We start from the raw sequence: 16686 nt of genomic DNA on the forward strand, positions 1-16686 counted from the left end.
CTATCAAGGATCTCTTCTTGTCTGCAAATACCCGAATCATGCTGTAATCCACTTTCCTGCATCCGGACTACTTACTGTTGGTGCACCTACCTAGTGATTGGTAGATTTGTACCTTGGCAGAAGGTGTGTACATGTGTGCATGGCGTGTGTGTATGTACCTAGCACACACTTGTTTCTCTGTGCAACAGTCCTGGCTGTGCTGGAATTCACTTTGTAGACTAGGCTGGTCTCGAACTCATTGAGTCCCACATGCCTCTGCTTCCCTAGTGCTGGGATTAAAGGCATTTAGCCACTATTGCCTTGCTGGGGTTTGGTTTCTTGAGAAAGGATCACATACAGTTGAGGCTGGTCTTGAACTCCCTGTCTTCTGGGATTACAGGCATGTGTCACCATGCAGGGGTCAGAAGCAGGTTTGTGAGTGTGTGTTTTCTGATTTCGTTTTTTGTTCCCATTAGCAGTTTTTCTGTATAAGACAAAATTATAGACAGTAAAACTCATAAATGAATAGCTATAAATGGACAAAAGACAAAATATTATTTTACTGAATTTTGTGTATAAACTTATGATACTTGAAAAATTAATATACTAAAAAATAATTATAGTACAAAAGGAAAAATAATATAGTACAAAAAAAAGTACCAAGTGCTTTTCAATAGAATTCTTTTTTAAAATTGTATTTTAATACTTTTTGTGTGGGTGTTTCGCCTGCACATATGTCTATGTACCATAAGCATGCATGGTGCTGGAGGAGGCCAGCAGAGGTATTGAATTCCCTTAGAACGAAGATAGAAGCCTTTTGGGAGCCACTGTGTAGGTGCTGGAAATTGAAGCTGGGTTCTCTAAAAGAACAGTCAGTATTCATAACCACTGAATCATCTCTCCAGCCCCTGAAATTAATTTATAGATAAAGAGAGGAGGCATATACTCACACCTTGTTCTGTCCTACTAGGTTAGAATTTTATGAGACTATAAGACTAACAGTTTAAAAAGGAGAAACTTCAACTTTTTTATGTAATTTACTTATTTTTTTATGTACATAGTAGGTGTTCTGCCTGATGGCATGTCTGTATATAGGACTCAGATCCCCAGGGACTAGAGTTACAGACAGCTGTGAGCTGCCATGTGGGTGCTTGGAATTCAACCTGGATTCTCTGGATGAGCAGCCAGTGCTCTTAACAGCTGAGCCATTTCTCCAGCTCAGAAACTTCAATTTTTAAACCTACTCTTCAAGTGTACTAAATGTTTTCTGTATAACTTGCATTTTGTACTTTCTCTCCCCACTTGGAACTTTTTGGGTGCTAGAGTTGAGCCCAGAGCTACCCATGCACTCTGCCACTGAGATGTACCCTCAGCCCTTTCATTTTTCTAGAATGTGGTGCCAGAGATCAACCCAGGCCCTTGGGTGTGCCAGCATAGGGTATACATTGAGCCTCTGACTCCCTGTTTCAAGATTTAGTAGCAAAAAGAAAGAGAGAAAAATGATTCAGATTATGTTTCTAAAATTTCAGTTTCACTGAAATAGCTCAAAATCCCAATCATTAGACCCCTCTTCCTCCTCTTTTTCCTCCTAAAACACAATCTCATTCTGTAGCCCTAACTGGTTTAAAAATCCCTATGTAGTTCAGGCTGGCCTTGAACTCACAGCGATTAGCCTGCTTCTGTCTCCAGAGTGCTTTGATTAAAGGTGTGGGTCTGCAGGCCTGCTTTCTACTCCTCCACCTCTTGCTCCTCCTCCTCTTCTTCCTCTTTTTCTTCTGAGAGTCTAAGGTATCCCAGGCTGGCCTCAAATTTGGTATGTAGTTGAAGCTGGACTTGAATTCCTCTGCTGCCTCTACCTCCCTATTTGAAGCATACATATTTATTATTGTTGCTATTTTAAGTAAGTTAGAGCCATCAAGATAGCTCATAGTACAAAGAGCTTACTTGGAAGCCTGGGGATCTGGGTTCAATCCCTGGAATACAAGGAAAGATGGGAAGGAAGAACAGATACCATAAAGTTGTTCCCTGACTCCCTTATATGTGCTATGACTCATACTGCCTCCCCACAATAACACATACATACATACATGTATACACACACATGTTCCCACACAGTAACACATACATACATACATACATACATACATACATACACACACACATATAATCAGGCTAATATGCAAAAGGGCACATGTTTATATTGTCTCCTTTGAGTGAAATGCCTTGAACAGGTAAACTCCACAGATGAAAAAGTAAAAGAGCTGTTCCCAGGCCTGGGGAAAAGGATGTGGAGGTTCAGAGTTTTTGTTAGGATGATTTTCCTAAGGTTTGAGGATGTAATGGTGATGGTTACAGAACACCATAAATGAATTTATGCTACTAAATTTGCATTATATGTGGGTCCTGGAGACCCGGTACTGGGGTTCAAACCCAGGACCTATCAAGTGCTCAGCAAATGCTATACCAGTATGCCACATCCTCAGGCCTGCTCTAGACACTTTAAAGTGATTGAAGTATGGGCTGAGGTAGTAACTCAGTGGGCACAATACATATGTGAAGCTCTGAGTTCAATCTCGGCATCTTTCTGTTTCTCTCTCTGACACACACACACATATAAAAAAGAAAGGAAATGTTTAAAACTGTAACCTTTATGACACACATAATACATACACACACATATACATACATACATGCATACACATACATACACACACACACACAAATATAAAAAAGAAAGGAAATGTTTAAAACTGTAACCTTTATGACACACATAATACATACACACATATACATACATACATGCATACACACACACACACACACACACACACACACACACACACAATTTTTAAACATGAAACACCCAATAGATTAGACTAAGAGAAAGCTTTAGGAAGGAGGAGTATCTTTTCATTGACATGGTTAAAGAACTGCTGCCAAAGGGACTGGAGAGATGGCTCAGCAGGTAAGAACACAGGCTGCCCTTCCAGAGGACCAGAGTTTGATTCCTAGTACCCACATAAAGGTTACAACTGTAAGTCCAGTCCTAGGGTATCCAGTGCCCATATGTGCAGACATACATGCAGGCAAAACGCACATAATTTTTCTAAATTAATGTTTAAAACAACAACAAAAAAGCATTGCCGTTGCAAAATGACAATAAAAACGAGCTGAAGCCATGGCACAGACCTGTGACTGGAGAGCAAAAGCAAGAGCATCGGGAGTTAAAAGCTATCCTCAGCTATAGCACAAGTTCGAGGCCAGCCTGGCTCACAACCATCTGGTGCCCTCTTCCTGCCTGCAAGCATGCATGCACACAGAACACAGTATGTATAATAAACAAACAAATAAATCTTAAACAAAACAAAGGAACAAGGACGATGGTTCGGCGAGTAGAGGTGCCTGTCACAACCCTGATGACCTGAGTCGGATGCTCCGGATTCAGATAGTGGAAGGAGAGAGCAATTCCCACAAGCTGTCCTCTGACTCCCACACACACAACCCAACAAATGTCAAAGCAACTTCACAAACTCAAGGCTCATTAGTTAAGTGTAGGTACTGCTCTCTTGAGGACAGAATTCAGCTCTCAAAGCCCATGTTGGGCAGCTCACAATTGCCTATAACCCCAGTGACAAGGGCACTGGCGCCTCCAATCTCCAAGGACATTTATATACACGTGAACATCCCTCACCCCCCCAACACACACACATACACAGATACATACAAGTAAAATAAGATAATCCTTTAAAAATTCTACTTTACACAGACTGTAGCAGTGCACGCCTTTGATCCCAGCACTTAGGAGGCAGGAGCAGGAAGATCTCTGTGAGTTCAAGGCCAGCCTGGTCTACAGAGTGAGTTCCAGGGCAGCCAGGGCTATACAGAGAGACCCTGTCTCAAATAAATTATTCTAGCTTAAAAAAATAAAAAGCAAACAAAATCAAGTTGAAGCGGAGGGTTGTCTTGTTGGGAGATGGTAACACAGGGTCTCTCTCTGTCACCACTGCTGGCCTAGAACTTGAGATCTTTGGCTCCAGCCTCCTAAGCACTGTGATTACAAGCATGGACTCTATTCCTAGTTTTTTGTTGTTGCTTTAAATTTGTTGGCGGGCTCCCAGGCTAACTCTGCCCTGCCCCCTGGTGTTTGGGACAACCCTGCATGTTTATCTTGTGTGTGTCTGGGTCAGGGGTGAGGTGCTTTGTCTTTGTCTTTACACTGTGTGTATGTCCTCCTGTATCTTTGTGTATTCGCAAGTTTGCCTACGATGTGCTGTGTGACAATTAAGTAAGATCATGACGTCAGACACCCACTTCAGTGTTATCCCTGCATGCTCACTCTTGTGTGTTCTGTTCTCGCATGGGTGTCTGGGAGGCTCGTGGTAGTTGGCTCCCCACATCTCTTCTATGGCACATAGCAGTCTTGGCACATAACAATGTCCATTTGGTTCCTTCTCTGGCCTAGAGGGTGATTATTAGAGGGGGTATCACACCCCTGTTTTCAGGTTCTCCCAGGGCTGGCCTGCTATGAGAGCACCCCAAGGTCTGGTTTGGCCAACAGCCACACCAAAATGGTTCTAAAGTTGTCTTCCTGGTGACAGTCTTTCACAACTTCCAGCTAGCCTTGCCCAGTGACAAAGATCTCTGGAGAACACAGTTAGAGGCCTGAACCCTCAAAGCCAATTGAGCCACACCAGAGGAGACCCCTTCTGTGTCCTTCCCATTAGTTGCTGAGCCTGGGCTCATCCATTGCCACTAGGGCTCAATTTTGCTACCTTCAAAGTGGACAAAAGGCTGTGTTGAAATCTCTTGTCCCTTCCTCCTGACACACCATGAGGCAGCCTTCAATGCAAGCCCATTCAAGGCCAACAGTGGGAGTTCTGCTGAAGGTCCTTCACATTCAAAGCCATGGATGAAGCAAGTGATGGGGGGAGATGGAGGGTGGGCAGGTGTGAAGCCTGCAGCCTGGGTCTGTGGGAGATGCCTGGCTCACAAAGGGGAAGGAAGCCCTCTGACACACTTGCCTCCCAGCTTGGAGGCCCTCCCAGAGGAGGGCAAGGGTGGCCAGAAAATCTGTTTCCTGAGCAAAGGTCAGCCTAGCTGCCTCTGATGATCTTTTGGAAGTCTCTGATCTGGCCAGCAGGGAAGAAAGGCTCCTTTTCTTGGGTGGGGGTGGATATTGGCACAGGCTGTCTAGATACAGACTCCAGTGTTTGTCTTGAGGGGCATTCAGATGCCCAGGACCGAGCAGGCTCTGCCAGCTGCCTGGAAAAGGGGGCATTGTCCTGGCCTCACCAGCTCTAATGGGAGCTCCCATCCACAGCTCTAGGAGGCCTGGCTGATTCTTTGTTTCCAGAGTGGGCTGGGACCCAGGAGCCATATACCAGTACCCAGCTCTGAGGGAAGAGTAGCATGCCTTCTACTCTTCCAAGGGTTTGAAATCACTCTCTGATCTGCCCCGGAAGTCCTACATGGGGTTAAGTGTGAGCATCTGTATGCTGTGTACCAAGTAAGAGGACACATGACCTCAGAGGCTTTGGGACTTCAGTATCTGGTTATGTGGTCTAACAGACTTCAAATTACCAAGGAGCACAGAAACTCAATCAGGAGTTCCGCTTGGGGAGTTCCACATATGCTAATGAGTTTAGCAAATCCACTTCCCACAGGGGAGACTGAAGAAGGATTTTGTTGTTGTTGTTGTTTGGTTTGGTTTTATATACTTTTGGTGGAGGTGGGGGGATTCAAAACAGGTTTTCCTCTGTGTAATTCTGGCTGTCCTGGAACTTGAACTCTGCCTCCTAAATACTGGAATTAAAGGTGTGTGACACCACCACCTGGCTTAGGCAGGAATGTTCTTTAACTCCAGTCCCATCTTAGAAATGAACTTTGCCAGATGCTCTGCCTTCCAGGAGTAAGTGCACAGAAGGAAAGGGTTATTCCTGTTCTTATATGTATTCAAAGCCAGGGGCTGGACTGGGTGTGTGGCTCATTTGGAAGAGTGCTTGCCCTGATGTGATAGTATTGACTGTGAATCTGAAAGGGTCTAGAATCACCTAGTGCATGCCTACGAGGATTATCTACATTAGGTTGACCTCTGGGCAAGTCTGGTGATGTGATAATTTACAAAAAAGTATAATAAGCAATTTACTGAGGAGGCAATGGAAAGACAAACTCATGAATACAGAATAAAGCAGAAGCTGCTGCTAATCCAGCTGTTGCTGATCCTATGCCACCTCTCTGCCACTTGGTATCTGACTACACCAAGCACAGGCCAGAGCAAGCAAGAGTGACAGCCCTTCTTTCCTTTAAAGGGGGTCCTGTTGCAGATAAGAAGCACCGCCTCTATCTGACCCAGATCATGGGCGGAGCGACTACCCACTATACTACCTTTTCCCACTTCAGCTAAATAAGAAGGTTCCAAACAAAACTATGTACAATGAGAATGATTATCAAGTATTGTCCAGGAGAAAGAAAAGGTAATTACGTACACAGAAACAGAACTACAGACAACAAGAACAATGTCAAACAAGGAATGCATACTAAATTTCCAGGCTTTAGGTAATTGGTCAATAACAGATTATTCCAGTAGCTGTCCCATCTTGAAGTGTCTCAGTCTTGTGCCTGATATACCTTAGCTAAGATAAGAGAGAATAGTAACTGTGACCATTTGGTCTTCAACCCCCTCAAAGACCTGAGAAGGAAAATAATATTACCTGAGTAAACAGGAAGTGCAAGCAAGCAACTTCCAAAAGGTGCAATAAATGGCAGAAACAGTTGGCTACCTGGATAGTCACCCAAGATCTCACAGCAATGTTGGGGCAACCAACTTTGGCTATAGGCCTAGAATATCTGAGAGACCATTTCCAGAAGCAGGAAAATTTGAAAGACTGCCCTACCCTGTCTTGGCAAGGTTCAGCAGTCACTTTTCCTTGTATCTTGCTTGTCCAGTTTGGACAGTGTGCTTACTGTCAGGGGTCGAGGCAAAGGTAGTTCTTTGCTCAATAGGCCAGCTTTACCAAGAAGAAAACAAGTTCCATATGGAGTGTCTTTGGTGCCTAACATCTGCTCAGTACTGTCAGGAACAGTTTTGTCTCACATCAGCAGGATTCTAAGTTATTAAAACATTTAAATGCCATATTCTGTAGGTCTTTGAAGTGTTTGGAGATTACCTATCTATGTGGAATACATCTCTGTGCATTTAGAGAACCTAACTAACATAACTATAAATATGACATCAGTGACTACTAACCTGTAATTCTCCATAACTTGTATAACTTAAAGATTAAAGCTTCACATTCTAAAAATAAACCACCTGTTTGTTTGTTTGTTTGTTTGTTTGTTTGTTGAGACAAGGTTTCTCTATATTGCTTTGGCGCCTGTCCTGGAACTAGCTCTATAGACCAGGCTGACCTCGAACTCACAGAGATCCGCCTGCCTCTGCCTCCCGAGTGTTGGGACTAAAGGTGTGCTCCACCAACACCTGGCTAAAAATAAACAATCTTTAAACAGATGTGCAGCATGAGGACAATAACCTCAAAATTATAATGATATATAAAATATCTTTTTTAAAAGACTTATTTATTTATTACGTATACAGTGTTCTGTCTGCATGTATCCCTGCAAGCCAGAAAAAGGCATCAGATCTTATTATGGATGCTTGTGAGCCACCATGTGGTTGCTGGGAGTTGAACTCAGGACCTCTGGAAGAACAACCAGTACTCTTAACCTCTGAGCCATCTCTCCAGCCCTATATAAAATATCTTAATCAGAGGTAGAAATGTCTAGTGCAATATGACAAAAATATTCTTAATTTGTATCAATATACAAAATAGCTTAAGCAGAAGTAGACATATTCATATATACAGTATTACAAAAACAATTTTACATTTGTGTACAAAAAATATAAACAGAAATAGGAACATACACAATATAACTTTGAATTTGTATCAGTATACAAATTATCTTAGACAGGAATATGGAAATAATTTTACATATGTATCAATATACAAAAATCTACACCAATGTAAATTGTCTAAGACTAATAGTTGCTAAAATAGTTTACAAGTAGATACACTAATCTACCGTATCATCCTATTCTATCTATTCCCCTTTTACCTTTTCCAAATGAGATTTCTGAGTCTAAACTTCATTGTTTCCCCTCAATCCTATTACAATTTATAGCCAACCCCCAACAAAAGACAATTATCCATAATCCTAAGAAAACAAAATCTGGTGGGAGACTGGGCATTGTTTTCCTAGAATTGTTTCTTGCTGTCTTGTGGGTGATGGTATCTGTATGGGATCCTGTAGAAAACTAAAGCAATAGTTAAGTCTTAAGGGGAGTAGCTGTAACATTTGTAGCTGGTATCTGACTAAGGCTTATCTGAACTTTTGGCTAGAGTCTTCTAAGAAGGTGCACCATCTCAACCAGCCAATTTGGAACTGTATAGAGCAGTTAGCAGGCCAAAGCCAATTCTTGAGTGGTGTTTATCAGCTCGATGGCATCATTGTGAACCAGCTGGAATTGTTATGGGGCCCTTATGGAGACTTTAGAGATTGCTGTTAGGAAAATGGATTGTTCACTGTGGGAAACTTAAACAATATTAATGTCAAAATTTTTGATAGATATATATCTAAAGAAAGGCACCAAAGAGATGAATATATATATATATATATATATATATATATATATATATTTATAGAGAGAAATAGAATTTTGTGGAGATAACAGAATTTTGATAACAATAGTCTCTAAATTTCTGGTTTTCTTCTGTCCCACACTAGGTGGCCCCTCTGATAAGAGACAGAAACTCTGAACTTTTATTTTAACAACATGCTTGGATTTAGAGAATGAGAGAGCCATGCTTCAACTTGTGATGACATATTATTTATGATTTATTAAAGCTTGCCTGAGGATTCAGAAAGCAAAGTCAGCCACAAGCCACAGAAGCCAGGCACACACCTTTAATCCCAGCAGCCAGAAGCTAGGAGGTGGTGATACACACCTTTAGTCCTGGGACTCAGGATTAAGAGGTAGACAGATCTCTGTGAGTCCAAGGCCACCCAGATCTACACAAGATTGATCCAGTCCTAAAGAGAAACAGCCCACACAAAGATGATGTCAGTACCTGGGATCACACTAGAGGGGTGTGAAAGACAGGAGCAGGGTCTTCAGCAGTCAGTGTCAGGCACTCATTCTCCGGCCACATTGAGGATAAGAAGATATTGAAGTCTCAGGGTTCTCCAGCCACGCTGACAAGAGGCAACAGTCTGAGGTTTGGTGGAGCCTGGGTCACCTTTCAGTCTGAGGTAGAGTGAGAGCTAGTGCCTGGCTACTTTGCTTCTCTAATCTTCAGCTTGAAGCTTGAACCCTAATATCAGTCTCTGGGTCTTTTATTTTTTGTGCTGCACCAACTCCAAAGCCAGCTTTGATTTTTAATTGAGTTTGGACTATAATGTCTGTAAGAAGTAAAGAGATGTAGATGTTGGGATAGTGAGGTTTTACCCTGTAGAGAATATTGTTACCATAGGTCAGATTTTACTTTGATTGGTAATTTTTTTTTTTGATAGCTTTCCTTTCTTCTTTAGACATCTAGATGTTCAAGGTCTTTTTATTTAAGGTGGTGTCTCTATTTTCCTGTAAAGACAAAAACAGAACCCTGCCTGACCCTTGTGAGATTAATTAGGATGGGAAGACACGTTTTTTTCTTAACGTTTTTATTTCATGTGCGTTGGTGTTTTGCCTGCATGTATGTCTGCATGAGGCCATCAGATCTTGGAGCCACAGGTGTAAGCTACCATGTGGGTGCTGGGAATTGAACATGGGTCTTCTGGAGGAGTAGTCAGTGCTCTTAATTGCTGAGTCATCATCTCCAGCCTCACATGTTTTTTTCTTAATGTTTTAATTTCATGTGCATTGGTGTTTCATGTGCCTGCATATATGTCTGTGTGAGAGTATTGGATTCCATGGAATTGGAGTTACAGACAGTTGTGAGCTGCCATGTGGATCCTCTAGAAGAGAAGCCAGTGTTTTTAACCGATGAGCCAGTTCTCTAGCCCCAGGAAGACATGTTGTAATTGTAGGCCACACCATTGCATAGACTGGAGAAATCTAGCAGAGCATCAGCATTTACCACGCTGCTTCCAAATGAACTCAATCCAACAGCTATTTCAGGATGCTGTCACTGTGGTGATTGGACTCTCCAGTTGCAACTCAAACGGATCCTTTCTCCATAAATCACTGCTGTCAGAATATTTTACCACAGAGAGAAAAAAGAGCTGATACACCTGGGTTGGTTCCAGCATCATGCAGACTGAGTTAGGAGGCACATACCTGGAATTCCAGCATGGGGAAATGGAGGAGGACCAGAAATTCACCATCATCTCTAGATACATAGTGAATTTGAGGGCCAGCCTGGGCTATGAGAAACACTGTCTCAAAAAAAATCAAACAAGCCAGGTAGTGGTGGTACATGCCTTTGATTCCAGCACTCAGAAGGCAGAGGCAGGTGGATCTCTGAGTTCAAGGCCAAGCCTAGTCTACAGAGTGAGTTCCAGGACAGCCAGGGCTACACAGAAAAACCCTGTCTCAAAATACTAAAACAAAACAACAAACAAGCAAAAACAAACAAACAAACAAACAAAACCACATTCCAAAACAAAAGAGGAAGCCAAATGCAGTATGACCATGTCTGTGGGAAAAAGTTCAGTGAAGTATTTCAGAGTGTGGTGGTCTATACCTATCTCTAGTCCTAGCTACTTAGGTGACTGAGACAGGAGGACTCTTTAAGTCCAACCTACACAACATAACAAGACCCCATCTTGAGCAGTTTGAGCACTAAGAAAACAAAAATACAGAAGCCGGGCATTTAGTTCACACCAGACCTTCACCGGTTCCTCCGGTTCCTCCCGTTGTGAGGGATTTACATGAAAATGGGAAAATGTCAGCAGTGTAGGAGAGTATACTGGGCATCCAGTAAATGCGAGCTCCACAGGTAAAGCTAAAACAGAAGGGTGACTAGAGACTGTAGAAGGAGCCATTATTTCCCCCATTTCTGGGGTTTCTTTCCAGGCCACCTCCCTTCTCTGTTTTTGTTTGTTTGTTTGTGAGATAGGGTCTCATGTAGCTCAGGCTGACCTTGAACTTAATATGCAGTTATGGTTGTCCTTGAATTCTTGATCTTTCTTTTTCCATTTCCCAAGTCACAGGTGTCCACACCCAGCTTTAACCCCGTTTCTTTATCCCTAATACACACAGTTTGTTACTAAGATTGCTGGAAACATTAGACAGAGGCTGCTTTTGAACACAACTAATTATGAATTGGTGGTCCTTGCCGCTGAGAAGGCAGATCACATGTGTCAGAGGCCTCATCCTCACCCTCTCTCATGCCTGGACACATACTTTACAAACTCAGCTTGTTTGAGGCAGAATCACTGTTTCCCAGGCTGGTTTTGAAACCTGGGCTCAAACAGTCCTCTGGCTTCGGCTTCTGGTGGGGAGATAAAACTGTCTGAGTCAACTGAGCTGAGGAAGTTTGAGGCACTTCCCTTGTGTTCCTATCCCTAGAATGAGATGACTATGTGACCAGCCACTTGGCTGGTCAAGAACAGGGAGCTTGGGAGCTTGGATTCATGGCAGAAGTGTGGTATCAGGGGAGATCTTTCTCAGGCTGTTTGCTGCTTCTAAACCAGTGGCTCCCTGGGAGTCAGGGAATGAGGGCTGAGGTAGAGCTGTCCTTCATCCCCTTGTGGAGGCAGGTGAACTCACACTGCTACTGTCCCAGAAAGCAGCCGGCCTCCCCTCTGCCCTCTTCCCTCCACTGAAGTTTTCTGGAACTCCTCAAGCTCTGCACAGCGGAGGGTGGTTCCCGCAGCTCTCATCAACTCCTGGGCCAGCTGCCTATGCTGCCGGTGGCTGAGGCCCAGCTGGCCCCCGGGGATCAGGCAGTGGGGGATGTTGGGAGGATGCCTGGGTGGGCAGCCAGGGAGCTCTAGCTTCCTGGGGCCTCCCCGGGTGCTGAGCAGCGTGGCCACTTCCGAAGGCCCCTTTGTTAGCCCCTTTATCCAGAAGAGCGACTGCAATTGTGCAGGGTACAAAGCCCCCTCGGGCCCTGACTTCCCACCCTTGCCTGTGGCCTGGCTGGGAGCGGGTTTCCCAGGCTCCTGGACCGCAGCCTTCTGCCCCCTCCTAGGCAGCTGGGGACCCACACCCTCTTTTTCTATGCCCAACATCTATTCATCTAACCCTCCCTTAACCCCCCCCCCCAGTCTGGCCATTCACAGACCACAGGCCCACTGTTCCTTTGGCACCCATCCCTGGACACAGAGAGTAGTTCCCAGGCTTAACACTAGGAAGCCCCTCAGAACGAGCGAGCACAGAGTGGTGTCCACTGTGCAGGTGGGTTGGCGTGAAAGGCTGCATGGGAGACCAGGGCAGATAGAGCGAGGGCAAAGGTAGACAGTGAGAAGGATCCTTGTAACTGGATTGACAGCCAAGAACAAACAGGGAAGGAAGAGGACAACTTCCTCCCCCTCCTCCCTTCTCTGCAATGCTTCCCCTCAAATTCTGTGTATAGGCAAGAATGGCCTTGAACTTCTGTTCTTCTTGCCTCAGGTTTCTGAATACCGGCATCTGATTTCACTTGCTGCTGGGGGCTGGACCCAGGGCCTCGTACACGATAAGCAAGCCCTCTGCCACCTGAGCTACACCCTCAGCCCCTTTCTCCTCTGCTGGACACTAGTGTACAAGCCAAGGCCCACACTGCTGCCCCCAGTCCTCAAAGGATTGCCCTCCTAGCTAGCAGCCAAGGCTAAAAGAAGTCAGGAAGCTTCTTCAAGGTATTTCTGAAGAGGGATTCAAAGTCCAGGGGTTTGGGTTCTGAGCCTTGGTTATTACCTAGTCCATAGAGAAGAAAGCAGGAATGCCTGACTTCTGTCTGCCCAGGCTCTCTTGATGTGGGGAGCACCAGGAAACATCCTCTGCTGGTCCTCTTGGGAGTGGCTACTCTTGTCTGTGTTTGAGGGGGATGGGGGTATTCTAGTCCTTAGGTCTGGAAAAAGGTGGGAAGGGAAAGCCGTTTGGCTTACACTGACCTCTGAACTCTCTACAAAAAGGGGTTGAGAAAGGCCCTCCTAAGTTCACTGTCACCCCAGGGAAACACAGCACAAAGGTGACAATCATGAGAGCCGGTCTACCATTAGCCTTTTTCCACCCAGCTAGGATATAAGCTCCAAGAGGGCAGAGTGTCCTTCCTTGTCCATTGAATAGTGCCTGGAACTCCAGTCCATAGATATTTGGGGACTGTTAAATACTCGAATGAATGATGACAGGCTGGTGAGGTGGCTCAGCATGGAAAGGCACTTTCCCAGAAGCCTTGTCACCTGAGTTCCCGGCCCAGAACCAGCAGGGTGGAAGGAGATTCCTATAAGTTGTCCTCTGACTCCACCCCCCACGCCACACACACACTAAAAAAAAGAATTAAAAGAAGACAAACATTTGGTATCCACTAGCCTCCAGGCCCAGGCTGCTGGGGCTCTCCTTGTGAGGAAGAGCCCTCCCCCACCCTCTGGGGCAATGCTCAGTGGCCAGTGGGTTTGTGGAGGAGAATAGTTTCAGGTCCCCAGTTTTGAAGTGCTGGCTGTGCCCAGCCCATGTCACCATTCTTCAGGTCCTGTGGCATTGATCTGGCCCTGCCCATGTGGGTGTGGCAGAGGCTCTGGACTCCCATTGCCTCCCAGTCACCAAGTGTCCTCTGGGCCTGCCGTGGGCAGGAGCTGGCCTGGCTGGGAATCTCTTGCTCTTTATGGCTGGGTTTTGTGAGGTTGTTTGGTGCCTGATTGGGTGTGTCTTTCCTGGGAGATGTCGATGGAGAACTGGCAGCCGCAGCAGCAGTCCCAGGGATAAGGTAACAACTTGCCTGTTTCCGAGCCATCATCATGAAGACTTGGGGGAAGGACTTGGCAGCACCTCTGCTGGGTAGGTTGAAAATGAGGCCACTGACAGGGGGTCCAAGATCTAACTCTAATGCACACACTGACTTAGTGGAGTCCATTCTATATGGAGAGACATCTTGCTCAGTCTAGACACAGGGGTGTGGGGTGGGGGTACCTTGGTCCTGCCTCAATGAGATCATGAAACAGACAGTAGACTTCCTAGGGGAGGCCTTACCCTCTCAGAGGAGCAGATGGGAGGTAGAGAGGAAGTGAGGGGATTTGGAGGAGAGGAGGAAGGGGGAACTTAGACTGGAATGTAAAATATAAATTAATAAATTTTTAAAATCTCCCACCTATCCTTGATTGGAAGCTATGTGCCTGCAAAGGTTTCATTCGCCTCAAGGAGGCGCTCTTTCCTAATTTTCATGAAGCAACAGGACCTGCTGGTGGATGGGACTGCTGCTTGTCTGGAGACAAGGGACATTGGTTTCTGGAAATCCTCCAGAATTCTCTGAAATCAAAGTGCTTTTCAGACCCAGCCAGTTATCAGAGGCAGGGAGAACAGGACATGCAACCCAACTTCTTCATGGACCTTCGGAGCCTTCACCACACCCAGGGGCCTGCCTGTCACCTGTGTCACCTACAGGACTGTCTCGAGCATAGAGCATCTTCTAGATGCTGGGTCATCCTGCCATCCTCCTGTGCAGGACCCTCTCTGCTCATTTCTCCGCTTTGTGGTCTGGTGACACAGATAATAAAATTATTATTTCCATCACATTGATGTTGTTTCCTGGTCTAAGTAAAGAGTGTCAAGATAGTGACAAGCTAAAAGCTGTCGATTATTGTGGCTCAAGCCAGGGACCAGTGAAAAGAAATAATGTGGCCCAGCTTGTTTTGGGTGCCTAACCCTACAATTAATCATGGAAGGGAAGGGAGGTCTGCCCAGCCCTTACCCTAGGAGGTAGAAGCCTGGCAATTAAAGGGACAAACACTGCCTCCCACCAGGAGGTTGGTGGGTGGATCTGAAGATGGCAAATGCAGAGAACAGGGCAGAGTCACCAAGAAATCAGTTTGGGTATTTTGGATTCAAACCCATATTTGGTCTGTGGCTGGGGTCTCTCCTCCCAACCCCCTCGAACTCTTAGGATTACCACTGAATCCAATTTAGCAGCCTGCCCTCTGGGGGACTGCTTGAGAACAGATGAGGCTCCCACCAGGCTCAGCCGGTTAATCAGTCTGGCATGGTGGATGTTTACAGGCAGGATTCCATTTCTTTTACCCTCAGTGTGAAGGACAGATCTTACCCTCAAGTAAGCTGGTGAACTTCCAAACTTGTTTGCAAGCTTGTTCTCAAGTTAGGCTCTCACACGAAGGGAGAGTGGGAAGGAAGCCCCATGCAGTTCGGTTTCCACTGTTCACTCATCTGGGCTAATGGTTTTGACAGGCGGGATGGAAGCTGACATTCCTACAGCAGCTTCTGGATTGGATGTCCCCTTTTCTGCCTGCGGTGTCATGTTTTCCGGGATAAGGTACTTTCCATCGCCAGGAGTGCAGAGTTACACCTCCTGGACTGGGCCTCCCCCCACCCCCTCACAACGGCAGAGGTGAGCTCAATGCCAAGGGTGCTGAGGTCTCAGGGAACCTGCCATCTTCTGACCCTTAAGCCCCCTGAGGATCAGTAAATCAATCCACTAAAGGAACTTTGTTGTTTTTATCTGACCCTCAATGCAGTCCCCCTACCCCCACCCTAAGTCCCTTTATACAAACACCCTAGGGACTAAGAGCCCAGACAAGACTTAAACTCACAGAGAGGTCAGAGGGGAAGGTCTGGTAATTAACCCGACATCCTAAACAGGCAGTCAGGGGTCAGTGGGAGCGGGGGAGGAGTAGACCCCAGCCTTTGGACTGAGGAGGCCTCCATGGGACACCCACAGGTGGAATTCCAGCCTCTGCCTAGCTGGCCATCCCCAGGTCTCTGTGCTTTCCACTTCCTGCTAAATAGCCAGGGCTAAATAGCCTCTGGCTAGCCCTCTTGCAGGGGTGGGACCCCTGTCCCCCACCCATCCGGAGCAGCAGCTGAGTCCCTCCCCCGCTGCCCCTCCCTGCTCCGCTCTACTTTGGGAGGAGAATAACCTGTGATAATTTTTTTTCTTCTTCTTTCTGGCAACTAATGGACTCCTTAAATAGCAGAAATTGCGGCCTGTAATTAAGATCTTGCTTTTTAAATGATTGATCATTGTAACCCTTTGAGCAGCATCCTACTTTCCACTCTTCCCACATTGAAATGCAGATCGCTGGCAAAGGAGGGAGGTGCTTCCAAGCCACTGAGGAGCAATTAAACCTTCCCAGCTGTCACTTGTGCCTCGGCTGCCTCTTCGGCCCATCCAGACGCTGAGGAGAGAGCTTCTGGGCCCCTGCTCCCTGGCGGCGGCGCCAGACTCGCCAGCGGCCTGGCTGGGGGCACCGGGACAGTCTGCCTCCACGCCTGACCCCTGCCCCTGCGTGGCAGCCCGGGTCTGCTCCTGGGAACTGCTAGGAAAGCAGTCAACCTCTGTGGAACACTTACTGGGGCACTAGAGGAGTCCGACCTCATTCGGACAGCCAAGTGGAGAAGCTTGTCATTTTTGCAAGGGGAGGACTAGGAGCACAGATTCACACAGTTGGTGGGTGGTCAGAGCAGGGTCTTAAGCTCTGGTGGATTCAAAACTCAAGTTCAGTTTACTCTTTTATGTCATCCACAGGTCAAGGGCACACTTCATGGGAAAAGTCTATGCAATC

The sequence above is a fragment of the Phodopus roborovskii genome, unplaced genomic scaffold, assembly GCF_943737965.1.
Source record: "Phodopus roborovskii unplaced genomic scaffold, PHOROB, whole genome shotgun sequence".
NCBI classification, from domain to species: domain Eukaryota; kingdom Metazoa; phylum Chordata; class Mammalia; order Rodentia; family Cricetidae; genus Phodopus; species Phodopus roborovskii.